The sequence below is a fragment of the Stegostoma tigrinum genome, chromosome 3 (assembly GCF_030684315.1).
Source record: "Stegostoma tigrinum isolate sSteTig4 chromosome 3, sSteTig4.hap1, whole genome shotgun sequence".
In the NCBI taxonomy this organism is placed as follows: domain Eukaryota; kingdom Metazoa; phylum Chordata; class Chondrichthyes; order Orectolobiformes; family Stegostomatidae; genus Stegostoma; species Stegostoma tigrinum.
In genome coordinates, this window is record NC_081356.1 from 94,500,180 (window position 1) to 94,516,223 (window position 16,044).

The 16,044-nt window shown below is 39.6% G+C and overlaps 1 protein-coding gene across 2 annotated transcripts in view; it reads left to right on the forward strand.

Annotated features, from left to right (window-relative positions):
- The window catches only part of mef2cb (myocyte enhancer factor 2cb), a 301,354-nt gene that overhangs the window by 24,368 nt on the left and 260,942 nt on the right, over window positions 1–16,044 (forward strand). The window contains exon 1 of one of the 2 annotated variants that reach the window (XM_059644757.1): window positions 1,642–1,832. The exons of the other annotated variant lie outside the window; for it this stretch is intronic. The gene's annotated coding sequence lies outside the window, so the exon portion shown is untranslated. Of the gene's footprint in view, window positions 1–1,641; window positions 1,833–16,044 lie in introns of those variants that run through there. 2 annotated transcript variants of the gene reach the window in all.

Consider the following 16,044-nt stretch of genomic DNA (forward strand, 5'->3'; position numbering starts at 1 on the left):
TAGGAAGGACAATTTTGTTAGCAATAACGTCACTAAGAGGAGACAACAATATTAAGTTATTGGAGGAAAGATTAGAGAGACATTGAAGAGAAATAATTTCACCCAGAGTGGAGTAGAGGGCTCAAATTCACTACCTGAAAAATGCTAAAGGCAGACACTCTCAATACATTTAAAAAAAACACTTGGATATGCAGTTGAGATGTCATAGTCAAAGAGCTGCAAAGAACTGTAAGGTAGGACAGACAAGCTGCTCTTGTTTGTACAGATACAATGGGCAGAAAGGCCTAATCTCTTTCTGTTTTGTGAATCTCTCCATGGCCAGAATTTCAGCCCATGAGTCTCAGCTGGAATTATTTCCCCTTAAGGCAGAGGGAAACTCGACTGAAGTATTCAAAATTATGAATGGTTTTGTTAAGGAAATTTGGGAGAAACTATTTTCCTCTGCTAAATATGTTGATGACCAGACAGCATAAATTCAAAGAATCACAGGGGCAATCAATAAATGTCTTCTTACGCAAGGGTTTGGTAAGATCTGGAATGCATTACCTAAAAACATAGTGAGATCAGATTAATCAAAAACTTTTAAAAGACAATTGAACAGTGTAATCTGTAGCGTTTTAATGAAAATGCCAGGCGTGGAATTACATTGGACAACTGTTTCAAAGAGCTAATGCAAGCACAACAGTTTGAATGGCCGCTTTCATTGTTTTAATATTAAATACCACAATAAAAAATGCAGTGGACTCTGTTAAAGCGTTTCTGACCCATTTTAACATTCAATGATTTTGTAGTACAATTGTTTGACAAGGAATCAAGACATTTGTTTCATTGTAGCTTTGCTGAGCCTCAAAGCAGCAATTTTTTATCACTTAATGGAAAATTTATTGGCGTAATTTTTCAGTTAGTATTGTTGACTAGTTGTTTAGTGGAATCAAGGGTTATAGGGAACATGCAGGAAAGTGGATATGAAATGCCAGATCAGGCATGAATTGAATGATGGAGCATGCTGAAGGGGCTGAACAGCCTACTCTTAGTTCATATTTTTAATGGTTTATGTTCTTATATTTTAGGGATGCATTAGAAACAAAGGAGAAAAATTTGAACATTTTTTGTCACTAATTATTTTCAGATGAGTTACTTATGATAGTTAATAAAGTTCTTGTTACTTCTAATACTCTCTTCTACCTTATTCATAGCCGAATAAATTCATTTTATTTTCTCAATGCATTATGTTTCCGCCAAAAATGTCTGCTTTTATAAACATAGCAGGTTTGTCAGCTGCTCAGAAATCTCAGCAAATAAATGGTTAATGCACATTATTGCGAAGGGTATTTGAAAAAACAGATGACAGTCTTCAGTGAACTGTGAGGAAATAAAGTACACAACATGTGATAGAGTCATGACCCTGTGTTATTGCACATTTCTGGGCTGAACAGATATGGCTTGTCAGGTAATCTGTCATGCAGTGCAGTAGTGAACAGCAGTACAAGTCAGCTCAGACAGATTTGAAAATTACACAAATAGTAGGGTGGAAAGGTATAATTGAAAATGGCAAAAGACTAAACGGAAGACAGCTGAAATTGTTGCAGTGCCTTATTAAATGCAGTGGACTAGGAGACACGGCTTCAGTGTGTTAAATGGTTGCAGTCAGTGACTTTACACCAGAAGAAACCAATTAGAATGTCTTTGGGAACTGCGTGCAAGATATTAAATCATATGTACAGCTGCAAACAAGTTTTGACATCAGTCAAGAGGAAAATTTCAAATCAGTTATCAACACATGATTTCACAACGGCATGAGCAGTATATCTCCTAATACTGGCAATTTCAAGGTGAAATAGAATTATTGTTTTACTGATTTTTCATTTTGAAGCTTTGATTCTAAAAATATGACTGTTATCTTTGGTTGAAATTTTGCAGGGTACAGTGCATAAGTTAGAAATGTTTCATTTTCTTAAAATAAATATGTAAATCTATTATGCTTTTCACTATTAAATGATGATAATGTGATTTCTGTTGTAAGCTGCAATGTCACTTCTAAAAAGAATCAATGCACAGCTATCACTTTAAAAGTGAGAGGTGTTCTGTGGCTTTGGTATCATTAAAAATGTAATCGAGCCGCAGAGAAGATGTCCCATAAGGGATTCATTACCGGACATTCCTACGGCAAGTGCATGTAAAAGCCTCCACGTTCATTTCCAGCAAGTGTTAGCAGAGGCAAAACCCATTCTTTGAAGTCTAAGTGATGTCAAGGAGGTTCCATGAATGACCTTGAATTTGCTGAAGCAAAGCCAATTGTTGCTAATAGACCAAAGATATTCCCTGATGTTCAACTATAGATTATCTATCATCGAGACATGTAAGCACAAGCTCTCTATAATCCATTGCTTTCTGTGATGCGACGAGAAAAGAAAAGCTGCTCGGAGACAAATGCTGGAAGTTACTGCGTCATGCAAAAAATCATTGCAACTTCAACTTCTTGAGTTAGGTAGGGTTAAGAATCAAAAAAATTCCCCTTAGAAAGGATTAGTTGATTATGCCAAAAGAGGTATCTGAAGGTAAAGTTGAATTTGACAACAAATCTAGGAAAATTACACAATTTTTCATTGCTCAATGGTCTATAGGAATTTTTCTTCTAACCTGCTTAAGATGTTTGAAGATGGTTACATTCAATACACCATTTACTGTTACAGCCTAGTCTGCAACAAACTGTTAATTGATGCGATTAACAACATTCTTTACCCCTCCAAAATCACCTGATATTTTTTTTAAAAATTATCGGTTTTATTATACTGAAATGAAGTTCTTTCCTGAGACAGGTTTTAACACTTAATATTTTGGGTTCAGTGACCCTTCGTCAGAACTAGGCCCAAAACGTTAACTCTGCATTCTCTCCACAGATGCTGCCAGGCCTGCTGAGCTTTCGGGCAATTTCTGTTTTTATTTGTGATTAAAAAAATCAAGGCTCATTAAATGATAAGTTTGATTTACTAATATTCTGACACTAAATTAATTTTCTAATTAAGTGAAACCAGATCTAAAACAGGTTTAAATCAATGTGTTTCAAGGTAAAGTGCACTTTTTAAATCAAGGACAGAAACAAAATGGGATTTATTTGTTGGGCTTGTTGCCTTTTTAATTCGCTTTCTTTTAATCCATTAAAATATTCCATTCTGGTTTATTTGTTTGAAACTCACTTTTCTCTTTCTATCTGAATGGCTATCATTCCTTTTTTTTCATTGTGGTGTATGTATATGCATTTATTTTCTTTTTTTTTATTCATTTGTCGGAATGATCTTGCCAGTTGCAAGACCAGCATTTACTGCCCATTACTAATTGTCCAGAGGGCTGCTTAAGTTATAGAGTCATAGTGCTGTACAGAAGGAAAGCAGACTCTTCGGCCCAAATTGTCCAGGCTGACCAGAAATCCTAAATAAATCTGGTCCTATTTGCCAGCATTTGGCCTATATCCCTCTAAACCATTCTTGTTAATATTCCTAACCAGATGCCTTTTAAATGTTGTAATTGTACCAGCCTCCACCGCTTCCTCTTGCAGCTTATTCCATACGCACACCACCCTCTGCATGGAAGATTTGCCCCTTAGATCCCTTTTAAATCTTGCCCCCATCATCTTTAATCTATGCCATCTACTTTTGGACTCCCCCATCCCTGGCAAAAGGCCTTTTCTATTTACAATATCATTGTCCCTCGTGATTTTATAAATCTCTTTAAGGTCACTCCTCAGCCTCCAGCGCTTCAGAGAAAATAGCCCAAGCCTATTCAGCCTCTCCCTGTAGCTCAAAAGCTCCAACCCTGGCAAAATTCTTCTCAATAATTTCTGAACCATTTCAAGTTTTACAACATCTTTACAAGAGCAGGAAGACCAGAATTGCATGCATTATTCCAATAGTGGACTCACTAGTGTCCCACATAGCTGCAATGTGACCTCCCAACCCCAAACTCAATGCACTGACCAATAAAGACAAGCATACCAAATGCCTTCTTCATTATCCTGTCCACATGTGACTCCACTTTCAAGGAACTATGAACCCGCACTCCTAGGTCTCTTTGTTCAGCAACAGTCCCTAGGGCCTTACCAGTAAGTGTATAAGTCTTGACCTAATTTGCCTTTCTAAAACGCAGCACCTCACATTTATCTAAATTAAACTCCATCCGCCAAGCCTTGTTTCATTGGCCAATCTGATGAAGACCCTATTGTACTCTGAGGTAACCTTCTTTGCTGTCCACTACACCACCAATATTGGAGTCATCTGCAAACTTAATAACCGTATCTCCTATGTTCACATCCAAATCAGTTATATAAATGATAAAAAGCAGTGGACTCAGCACCAATCCTTGTGGCACACCACTGGTCACAGGCCTCGAGTCTGAAAAACAAACCACCATCACTAGCCTCTGACTGCTACCTTTGAGCGAGTTCTGTATTCAAATGTCTAGATCCCCCTGTATTCCATGTGATCTAAACTTACTAACAAATCTATCTTGAGCAATGTTATTGAACACCTTATTGAAGTCCAAATAGATCATATCCACCACTCTGCCCTCATTAATCCTCCCTGTTACCCATTCAAAAAATTCAGTTAAATTAGTGAGACACGATTTCCCATGCACAAAGCCGTGTTGACTATCCCTGATAACAAAGTGTGAAGTTGGATGAACACAGCAGGCCAAGCAGCATCTCAGGAGCACAAAAGCTGACGTTTCGGGCCTAGACCCTTCATCAGAGAGGAGTTGGGGAGAGGGTTCTGAAATAAATAGGGAGAGAAGGGGACGCGGACTGAAGATGGAGAGAAAAGAAGATAGGTGGAGAGGAGAGTATAGGTGGGGAGGTAGGGAGGGGATAGGTCAGTCCAGGGAAGACGGACAGGTCAAGGAGGCAGGATGAGGTTAGTAGGTAGGAAATGGAGGTGCGGCTTGGGGTGGGGGGAGGGGACAGGTGAGAGGAAGAACAGGTTAGGGAGGCGGGACAAGCTGAGGTGTTTTTGGGATACAGTGTGGGAAGGGGAGATTTTGAAGCTTGTGAAGTCCACATTGATACCATTGGGCTGCAGGTTTCCCAAGCGGAATATGAGTTGCTTTTCCTGCAACCTTCAGGTGGTATCATTGTAGCACTGCAGGAGGCCCATGATTGTCATGTAGTCTGAGGAATGGGAGGGGGAGTTAAAATGGTTCGCGACTGGGAGGTGCGGTTGTTTATTGTGAACCGAGCGTAGGTGCTCAGCAAAGCAGTCCCCAAGCCTCCGCTTGGTTTCCCCAATGTAGAGGAAGCCACACCGGGTACAGTGGATACAGTACACCACATTGGCAGATGTGCAGGTAAACATCTGCTTAATATGGAAAGTCATCTTGGGGCCTGGGATGGGAGTGAGGGAGGATGTGTGGGGGCAAGAGTAGCACTTCCTGCGGTTGCAGGGGAAGGTGCCGGGTGTGGTGGGGTGGGAGGGGAGTGTGGAGTGTACAAGGGAGTCACGGAGAGAGTGGTCTCTCCGGAAGGCAGACAAGGGTGGGGATGGAAAAATGTCTTGGGTAGTGGGGTCAGATTGTAGATGGCGGAAGTGTCGGAGGATGATGCGTTGTATCCGGAGGTTGGTGGGGTGGTATGTGAGGACGAGGGGGATCCTCTTAGGGCGGTTGTTGTGGGGACAGGGTGTGAGGGATGTGTTGCGGGAAGTGTGGGAGACACGGTCAAGGATGTTCTCGACCACTGCAGGGGGGAAGTTGCGTCCTTTAAGAACGTGGGCATCTGGGATGTGTGGGAGTGGAATGCCTAATCCTGGGAGCAGATGCGGCGGAGGCGAAGGAATTGGGAATAGGGGATGGAATTTTTGCAGGAGGATGGGTGGGAGGAAGTGTATTCTAGGAAGCTGTGGGAGTCGGTGGGCTTGAAATGGACATCAGTTTCTAGCTGGTTACCTGAGATGGAGACTGAGAGGTCCAGGAAGGTGAGGGATGTGTTGGAGATGGTCCAGGTGAACTTGAGGTTGGGGTGGAAGGTGTTGGTGAAGTGGATGAACCGTTCGAGCTCCTCTTGGGAGCAAGAGGCGGCGCCGATACAGTCATCAATGTAACGGTGGAAGAGGTGGGGTTTGGGGCCTGTGTAGGTGCGGAAGAGGGACTGTTCCACGTGACCTACAAAGAGGCAGGCATAGCTAGGGCCCATGCGGGTACCCATGGCCCACCCCCTTTGTCTGTAGGAAGTGGGAGGAAGTGAAAGAGAAGTTGTTGAGGGTGAGGACGAGTTCGGCTAGGCTATCCCTAATCAGTCCTTGTTTTTCCAAAATACATATAAGTCCTGACTTTCAGGATCACCTCCAACAACCTGCCCACCACCAATGCCAGTTTCACTGGTCTATAGTTCCCTGGCTTTTCCTCACCATCTTTCCTAAATAATGGCACCACACTAGCCAACCTTCAGTCTTTCAGCATCTCACCTGTGGCTATCGATGATACAAATATCTCAGCAAGGGGCCCAGCCATCACTTCCCTTGCTTCCCATTGATTTTTAGGGTACACCTAAACAGATCTCAGAGATTTGTCCACCTTTATGTGTTTTAAGATGCCCAGTATCTCCTCCTCTGTAATATGCACATTGTTCAAAATGTCACTAATAATTTTCCCATGTTCTCTCATCTTCCATGTCCTTCTCCACGATAAACACTGATGCAAAATATTCATTTAGTATCTCCCCCATTTCCTGCGGTTCCACAAATAGGTAGTCTTGCTGATCTTTATGGGTCTTTATTTTCTCCCTAATTACTCTTTTGTCCTTAACTGTCTTTGTATGATCCCTTTTGATCTCCATAACTCTATTTACCAAAGCTATCTCATATCCCCTTTTTGCCCTGCTGATTACCCTCTTAAGTACCAAATTGGCACATGTCTGCAGAAACGTCCTCAACGCTGATCACAATGGTTTAGAAGGCATGGTTCCAGTACTGTTAAATACAAGTAACAACTGTGTATTTGCCTTTACTCAGGCACTGGCTCCAGTCTCCATTTTTTCATCTTTGTATGCTGCACTACTGGAATCAAACCTTGCGGAACCCTTTGTCTTTGTACAGTTTCAACCTAAAATTTCCATGTCTATTGTTGTTTTCATTTTCATTTTTGCTTTTACTTTAGAAGGTTCATATTAGCTATTGGATGACTTCTTTGTTTGAAATCTATTTTGGTCAAGTCTGCTTTCAATTTCTAATTACCACAACTCTAAAACCTTTGGTACTTTTTGGCAGTAATTTTCAGATCCCTAATTTTCAAAAAGAAATTTAAGGAATTTCAATTCTCAAAAATCATCAGGTGTGCAGGGTGTTGAAGAACTTTATGCTCATTTCTAGGCTTTTGTGCAAGACAATTTTCCCAAGCATCAGAGAATCAAACATAATTGGGAAAATGATCAATAGCACACAGATCAGGCCAAACTGTTTGAAGATGGAGGAGGAATGGGGAAAGGCTTTCATCGTAAAGTCTGATATGTCCAGGGTGATTATGCAATAATTCTCCTCAATACTGTTAAAGATATCGGATGTCGGTGTGAGTTAAGATTGCTTATTAATAGGCGAATGCTGGGGGACTGGTAAATGTAGCAGTGTGTGTGAGTAGTGGTAGAGAGCATATGATATAATTTTAGAAGATGTTTTATTGACTTTGACCACTTGTATGTGATCATTTCACATCTTTTGACATCTGGACAAGGAACTTCAGTGCAAAATCATAAAACCATCATGTAATTCTTTGCTATGAGTCAATGTTCCCTAACACTTTACACAAATCTTTACACAGAGAGTGGTGGTCGTGTGGAATGCATTGCCAGTGGTAGTACTGGAGTCAGATACATTAGGGAAGTTTAAGAGACTCTTGGATAGGCACATGGATGATAGTAAAATGTAGTGTATGCACGGTGGTTTGATCCTAGAGCAGGATAGTCGGTTGGCACAGCATCATGGGCCAAAGGACCATACTATGTTGTACTATTCAATGTTGTATGTTCTATGTTCCAGCACTTCTAGAATGACTTCCAGCATGTGCTCCACCATTATGAACTGCCTTTTAGAATGTAAACTTGCTTTAAGTAATGCAGGCTGAGAACTTCGGTGAGATGTTGCAATTCATGTTGTATTCGGTACACAATGCCTTTACTGTGCATTAATGGTGAAGGGACTAGCAGTGTATGAAATCCCAAACAAGCATGCTTCTTTGTCCTGGATGCTGTTAAACATCTTGAGTGCTTTGCAAATTAACAATGTGTCATCACACTCCTGACTTGTGCCTTACAGATGATAAAACACTTGAGGGTTTTGGACATGAGGTATTCATCGCAGAATTTTACACATTTGAGCAGCTTTTGTAACCATAAGGAATGCTTGTTGACGCACTCAGTATACGGTCACAGTACACATATGCAGTGCCCTTGCCAATATGTGTTGTGATGTCATTTTGTCCCATTTATGCATACTTAATATGCTTATTTGGGTACTGACATATCTTTCATTGGCAGGATATTTCACAAAATGTACACATGCAGAACTTTCCACATGCACAAACTGACCCTTTCAGGGATGTCAGAAGACAAGTGCTGAATATGTACATTCCTCATCTAGTTCAGTTTCTGGTCAACTGTGACCCAAGGCTATTGATGGTAGGGAATTCAATGATGGTAAAGCCATCGCATGTCAAAAGGAGGTCATTATATTCTCACTTGTTAGATATGTTAGTTGTTTTGCATTTGGCTGGAAAGTTTACTACTTGTCACTTACCAACCAAGCCTGAATTCTGGCCATATCTTGATGCGGTACACATTCCTTTTCCTATCTGAGGAGGAATGAATGGAACTGAACAGCCATTAGTGAACATTTCCAAAACAGAGTGAAGGCTGTTATTGAGGCAGATAAAAATGATTGAACCTCAGACAGTACCCTGGTGAACTGCAGCGATTTCCTAGAGGTGAAGTTATTGGCCTCCAACAATTAGAACCATATTCCTTTGTGTTTGTTACGATTCCAACCGCAGGAGCTTAAAATTTCACTGGTTCTAAATAATTTCAATTTTACTTACTGTTATGCATTCTTTGTTTCAAATCTATTTGGGTTATGTCTATTTTCCATTCACTGAAATTAACTCTTTCAGACGGAAATCAACATCTTTGACTATTCCTTGTGCCTATTCATAACTAATCTGAATTTAATAAGCAAATGCAGCAACATTTGCAGAGGAGAAACAAAGTCAATCACAAAGCCATCTCCTATAGTTTCCATATTATCTTACTCCGATCCAATCAAACTACTTCATTTGTCTTCCCTGCCAATAAATACTTCTGAGAAACAGAAGTCTGACTTCCAGACTCTCAACCTTCTTTAAATCTATTTTCCACCATTGCAGTTGTTGATTTATTCAAACAGTCTGTTACTTCTAACTTTAATGACCCTGTTCTGTGTACAGTAATATCTTCATTGTCTCCTATACACAATGCCTTTCTCAGGCTATGCTCCACAGGTGCCACCTGCATACAACCATGTCCACAGATATTGGCATCTGGCGTGTCCCAGCCTCTAAGGGCTTCTCATGGCACATTTAGTCCACCCACAGTATACTTCTACACTTCAATTCTGCACCTTGAATTGCAAAGGTAGCTGTTATTGCAATGCTGCTGCAAGAATAATGTGTACTCAGGGAGTTATCTCTGGTTCATGGACTGGACCGGGCTGTTCATTTGTTGTCTGAGTGCTCACTCACTTTGATCCTACCTGGATGCTCACATTGCCCTGCGTTACACTGCCATATCTTGTTGCAACTTTCCCCTCAGCCAGATATTCTAGACTCAGCATATTGCTGCATTGCTGTGCGATACAGGGTCAAAGCCAGGAAGCTTATCATGGTTGTGAGCAGTCCTCAGTCAAGTCCAGGAGGACAGCTTTCACTCGGGGCACTCAGCATAGTCAGTCAAGGGCAGTCTCTGACAACAAGGCCAGGGCTTTGAAATGGTCAGTCAGCTACTTGGAGCAGTGAGAGCAAGGATGCTTCAGAGATAGTAGGAGCTGCAGATGCTGGACAATCTGAGATAACAAGGTATAGAGCTGGATGAACACAGCAGGCCAAGCAGCGTTGGAGGAGCAGGAAATGATCTTTTGGGCCTAGACCGTTCATTCTTCTATACTCCAATGAGTACACTCCAACCCTTTTTTAACCTTCACTCATTAAATAATCTCTCCCTACCAGGTATCATCCTAGTAAACCTTCTCTGAACTGCCTCCAATGAAATAATATCTCTCCTTAAGTAAGAGGACCAAAACTGTTCAAAATATCTTGTACAGTTGTAGTAAGATTTCCCTACTTTTATACTCTGAACCCCATGAAATAAAGGGCAATGTTCCAGTTTTTTTTTTCTGGAAACCAACATTCCATTAGTCTTCCGAATTACCTGCTGCATCTGCGGACTAATGTTATGTCCTTTTTGTACAAGTAGCTCCAACACTGTTTGTGGCACAGCTTTCTGCAGATTTTCTCCATTTACATGATAGTCTGTTCTTTCATTCGCCATTCCAAAATGCTGGAACAGTATAAGAAGTCAGTCAGACTACAACTAGAGTATTGTGTGCAGTTCTGGAATCCACATTATAGAATTGATGTGATTGCACTGGAGAGAGTGCAGAGAAGATTTACCAGGATGTTGTCTCAGCTGGAGATTTTAAGTTATAAAGACAGATTGAATAGACTGGGGTTGTTTTCCTTGCGCACTTAATTAACCTATCTGTATCTCTCTGTAAAATATTTGTGTTATTCTCAGAGCTTGCTTTTCCACCTATTTTGCAAATAAAATAGGTGCAAATTTGGCTATAGCACATTGCCAAGAAATCTTTCTCCATCTGGGCATAACTTTTTGACAGTCAGTAGGGGCACCAGACTCATATGCCACAAGTTGTCTTTCTTGTGTGATGATGACTGCCACAACCTCAGAGCCTGCACCCCCAAACAATGCCACTTCTTTGTTTGTGCCATTGAATGTCATCCTACACTGCTAAGCATTTCTCCAAATGGCTGAGGCTGAACAGACAAGGGTAGAAACCTCAGATAAGACTGGCATGTTACGGTGTTTTGGCCTGTACTTTGGTTCTGGGGAACACAACATCCTGTTCGAGCAGCAACCTGTCCAGCTGGACATCCAGGTCCCTGCATACAAAAGCAGTTGCTAAATTTCCATACCCTTCTCTGCCTTACGAAAATATCAGCTACCATACAGGGTAGCTCCGGACCAACAGTGTCTGTCTGGATATACAACTGGTTTTTGAAGGTGGCACCAGCAACAAGTATCCAGTGAATTTTGAGATATCCTGGCATTGGTGAGTTGTTCGAAGAATGCATTTTAAATGGGAATATAATTGGACAAGAGAGATGGTATGGGGTGGAATATGTAGGTAATCTTTGGTAAGATACCCGGTGAGGCTTCACAGTAAAGATCACTCCAAAAACCATGTGACACTTAGCTAAATAAAAACTAAGATTCGACCCATTGATAACACGTTTATAATCATGATTCATAATATTCATGAAATTCATGGAATTCAATCGGGATAAGGTGAGAGATGATACCGAAAACAAAAAATGCTGGAAATCATAGTGGGTCACGCAGCATTCATGGATGGAGATGAAGCTACCTTTTGAGTCTAGATGACTCTTCGGAGGATACTTTCCTTCATTAGCCAGAAATAAAGGTTAGGAATAGGGAGGTTATGCTGAAACTGTATAAAAAGTTAGTTAAGCCACAACTAGAGCATTGTGTGCAGTTCTGGAACCCACATTGTAGAATGGATGTGATTCCACTGGACAGGGTGCAGAGAAGATTACCAGGACGTTGTCTCAGTGGAGATTTTAAGTTATGAAGGGAGATTGAATAGTCTGGGGTTGTTTTCCTTGGAGTAGAGTAGACTGAGTGGACACATGATTGAGATGGATAAAATTATGAGGGATAGACAGGAAGAAACATTTCCTCTTGGTGGAGGGATCAATAACAAAAACATAGATTTAAGGTAAGAGTGGTAGAGGCAGAAGAACACACAAAGTATTTAGATGAGCATTTACAATGTCAAGGCATAGAAAGCTATTGGGCAAGTGCTGAAAAATGGGATTAGAATAGATATTTGGTTGTATTTGTCTGACATACACATGATGGGCTGAAGGGACTTTTTCCTGTGCTGTAGACTCTAGATTCATTGAGATGCACAATTGTTAACATACTCAGATTAAGAGCTGGCATAAAGCCAGCATATGGGTGGAGTTAATCACTAAACAGTAGCGATTAGCTCAAATGGGGGTGTAGTCAGGTTTATGGACTGGGGGAGCTTCCTGTATGATGCTTTTTAATCAACTGTATGATCATAGAAACTTGATTTGCAATGAGTGTAATTTGTGTTTGAAATCTGGTTTTGATTTTTTTTTGGTGAATTGCAGTGGTAAATAGACAATGCATATTAACAGAAACTCTTGTTTTAAAGAGCTGTAAAATTTGTCTTAGGCATCAGAATTATTGACAAGACTTCATTTGTTGCTTATTCTGCTGTTCCTCAGAAGATGCTGATGGGCCTACTCCTTAAAATAATGCATCTTTAGGATCATGGATTTCACATAATAGTGTAGGCAAGAAGCATTTAAAAAATGACCTCACAAATAAAAGTTCATGCCCAAAAACAGGCTGGTGTATGACATTAAGCGGAACTTGGAAAAGATGGTGCTGCAAATTCTCTGCTGCATAATAGCTGAGTAAGGCAATGATGTCCATACATGCTTATGAGTTGATGCAGTGCATTCAGTAGGCCTTAAAAACTGCAAAAATGTTACACAGTGATGGAAGGGTTCCTACTGAGTTGGTGATTGAAATGTCAGTCATGAAACCTAAGTCTATGATACGTAAACAACAAGTGTCAAGTATCCGGCAATACACTGATCATGTAGTCCTTTGTTTTTGTCTGAATATAATTCTATCTGAAGAACACTTCCAAAACATTTATTGGACAGCCACACATCGAAGTGTTTGGTTAATGATAAAAATAAATTACATAAAATGAATTCTGCTTTCTCACTATTAAAATTCAGATTGAAATTTAAAATGGTCAACTTGAAAAGGTGTTTACTTATTGGGAGATACAACGGTGTAATGGCAGTGTCTAAACTAGTAATTCAAACAGTCAGGTGAATGCTTTGGGACATGGATTCAAAATCACCACAATTGCTAATGGAATTTAAACTCAACTAATTAATGTGGAATATAGTTATATTCTGACCATAATGGCTGTCATCATTTCCAGTAGAAACCCAACTCATTCATTAACATTCTGTAGGGAAGGAAATTCACCATAATTACCCTGTCTGTTTTAAATGTGACTCCAGACTAACAACAACCCCCTCGAAGCCCATTCAGTTTAAGGATAGCTAGGGATGCGCAACAACTGCTAGCCTTGCCAGTAATGTCCAGATCCCATGAATGAATGAATGAAAGAAAAGTACACTGATCTATTCACAAAGGCCATAAGAAGCTTATGTTTTCCTAAACTGCTGAATCTTAGTACAAAGATCTGTCCAAACTAGTTGTTTTACACGATTAGAAAATGAGCTGCACAGTGACGCGCAATCAAGAATTTTCAAAGAACTAGACCCAATTTCTTTTATAGAATTATTGAATAAAAGCTGTCACTGGCTCAATATGGGGCTTCAGAATTCTGAAAAAATACTGACTAAATGTTATAATAAGAGAGGTGCTTACTTTGTTGCCATGGTGACTTGGTGATGCATATTTGGTCTATGTTTTACCTAAAAATGGTTTTCCTGTGGAGATAGATGCTTTAGTGAATACCTGTTTACATCCATAGAAAGGAATAAGAACGTTGTTTATTCTTGAAATTGCAAGAATGCACTGAAGACTTCGGATCCTAACATAGTGATGGCAGTGAAAATCAGTAAGTTAAACGATAAACATAATTAAAGTTCTTATGTTAGATGGTAATAAATTTCATATATGCAAATGGAATATTTGAATCTCTGATTATTTATGACCTTTGCTGAACTATGCAAAGATTGTATGTAAGCACATTTTATAAATGAATGTGTGGCACTTTATTCGTGAATATCTTTACTATCACAATATATTTACCAACTCTGTATCAAACTCCAATGATACATTTGGCAGTTTATTGGATGTGATGCTTCACAAATCTTTGTAACTCATCTACAAATTCATTACCTGCATTTTATTCACAAGTAGCTTGAACAAGCCAACATTCAGTAGCTTGGGAGATTTAACAATAGTCATTTTAAAAGCTCTTCACATCTCCATGACAATGCTTACCACCTTAAATCATTCATACCTATGTCCGAGCTCAAGCCTTCCATTCTTCTGATTCCCTTTACAGCAGTCTCTCTCTCTGATCTTCCTATAGTCACATAGCCTTATGTTCTCGAACTTCCCCTAAATCTCTCAACTTATTATACATCTGCTAAAAAAAATTAAAAATTTCCTTCTCTAACTTTGCCTTTAACCAGAACTTCAGCTTTTCAACTACATGGCTTAATACCCTATTCATCAGTTAGTTTTTACCATCAAGAAGTATGTCATTTTATCTTATTATGTGACTTAACGACGCTATAAAAGTGGAAATTCTTGTTGGTAAAATAAATCTATGGACATTAATGAGGGACCAGTTCGAAGGTCAGAGATAATTGTTAGCTAATCTAGCATTACACTGAAGCATTGTAAATGTATGAATCAGATATTGCTGTTCATTCATCGATGAAACACCTTCTCCTGATCCAGTAATGTTTTAGCTTTGTCAACACTGGAAATGATTTCATGGAATGCCATTGAGCCCATTTAATTCACTCCCGCCTCAGACACAAATAATCGCACCATATAGAATAATCAATGAAGAGAATGAATAACCACCAAGAAGACTACTAAGCAGGCAGAACTATGTGTAGTATTCTGATTCCTGAAAGTAATAATGAAAATATAAATGTAAAACTGTAATACTTAATAATACCGATATTGATCACCATGAATTATTTTTATGATTTCAAAAGCATGGGAAACAGAGCACATATTGAAGAAAATCACTTGTTCATACGTATCCTTATAGCTTTGCATTTCTGTTGTATGAGCTAATGATTTTTAAGGATTAACATATAAAACTGCATTAAGCTCCTATCTACCTGATAATATCATGTAAAATCCAATGGAGACAGATGTGTCATTATTGCCACTGGCATATTTTTGGATACCACCACCTCCACCTATACGTTGTATTCTGGTTTAGGTAGTATGCCAGCAATCCTCATGTCTCTGTTCTGAGCCTAATGTCATTTACTTACCAGTGATAGAGTCTAAACAGAAGAGGCTCTTGTCTTTCATAACCTGGTAGTTTACTACATGATAGCAATAGATACAGGTTACATTTACAAGGTACAATCATTCAGGACTCTTGGGAGCTGTACCGTGTACATCTACTCACTTTAAGTACTTATACAGCACTCAATTGTCCCTGTGTAAAGAATGGATGGAGGGTAATACACCACAAACACTTACTCCTTGAGAACAATTGCTTTATATAACATCTAGCTCCAAGCTTTGTTTCCCATAGTTAACCATTATGCGCTCATGTATGAAGCTATTTTTACATTTACCACTAACCCATCCAATACTACCCACACCACCCCAAAGGCTTTGATTTCAAAAATTTAGACAAATGCATGTTTCACAATTTTCTCAGCATGTTTGGAATTGGAAGAATAGTGGATGTTTTGTTTGAGTGCCATTGACCTGTATTCTAAAGGCTTTATAAATCAGTTCTCCACTGAGGGATCTTTTATCTCTTAGACAGCCTTCACAAAGCATATCACTTCTAGTACACTAAGTTGATGGTCTGTAATCTTAGCTAAAGTACCTTTAGCTTCCTTATTTTTTTTCACAGAGGATCTTTTCTGCACTATCTCAGATAATTGCACCACAAAATCTTTTACGGCACCTTTAATGACAACTGACTT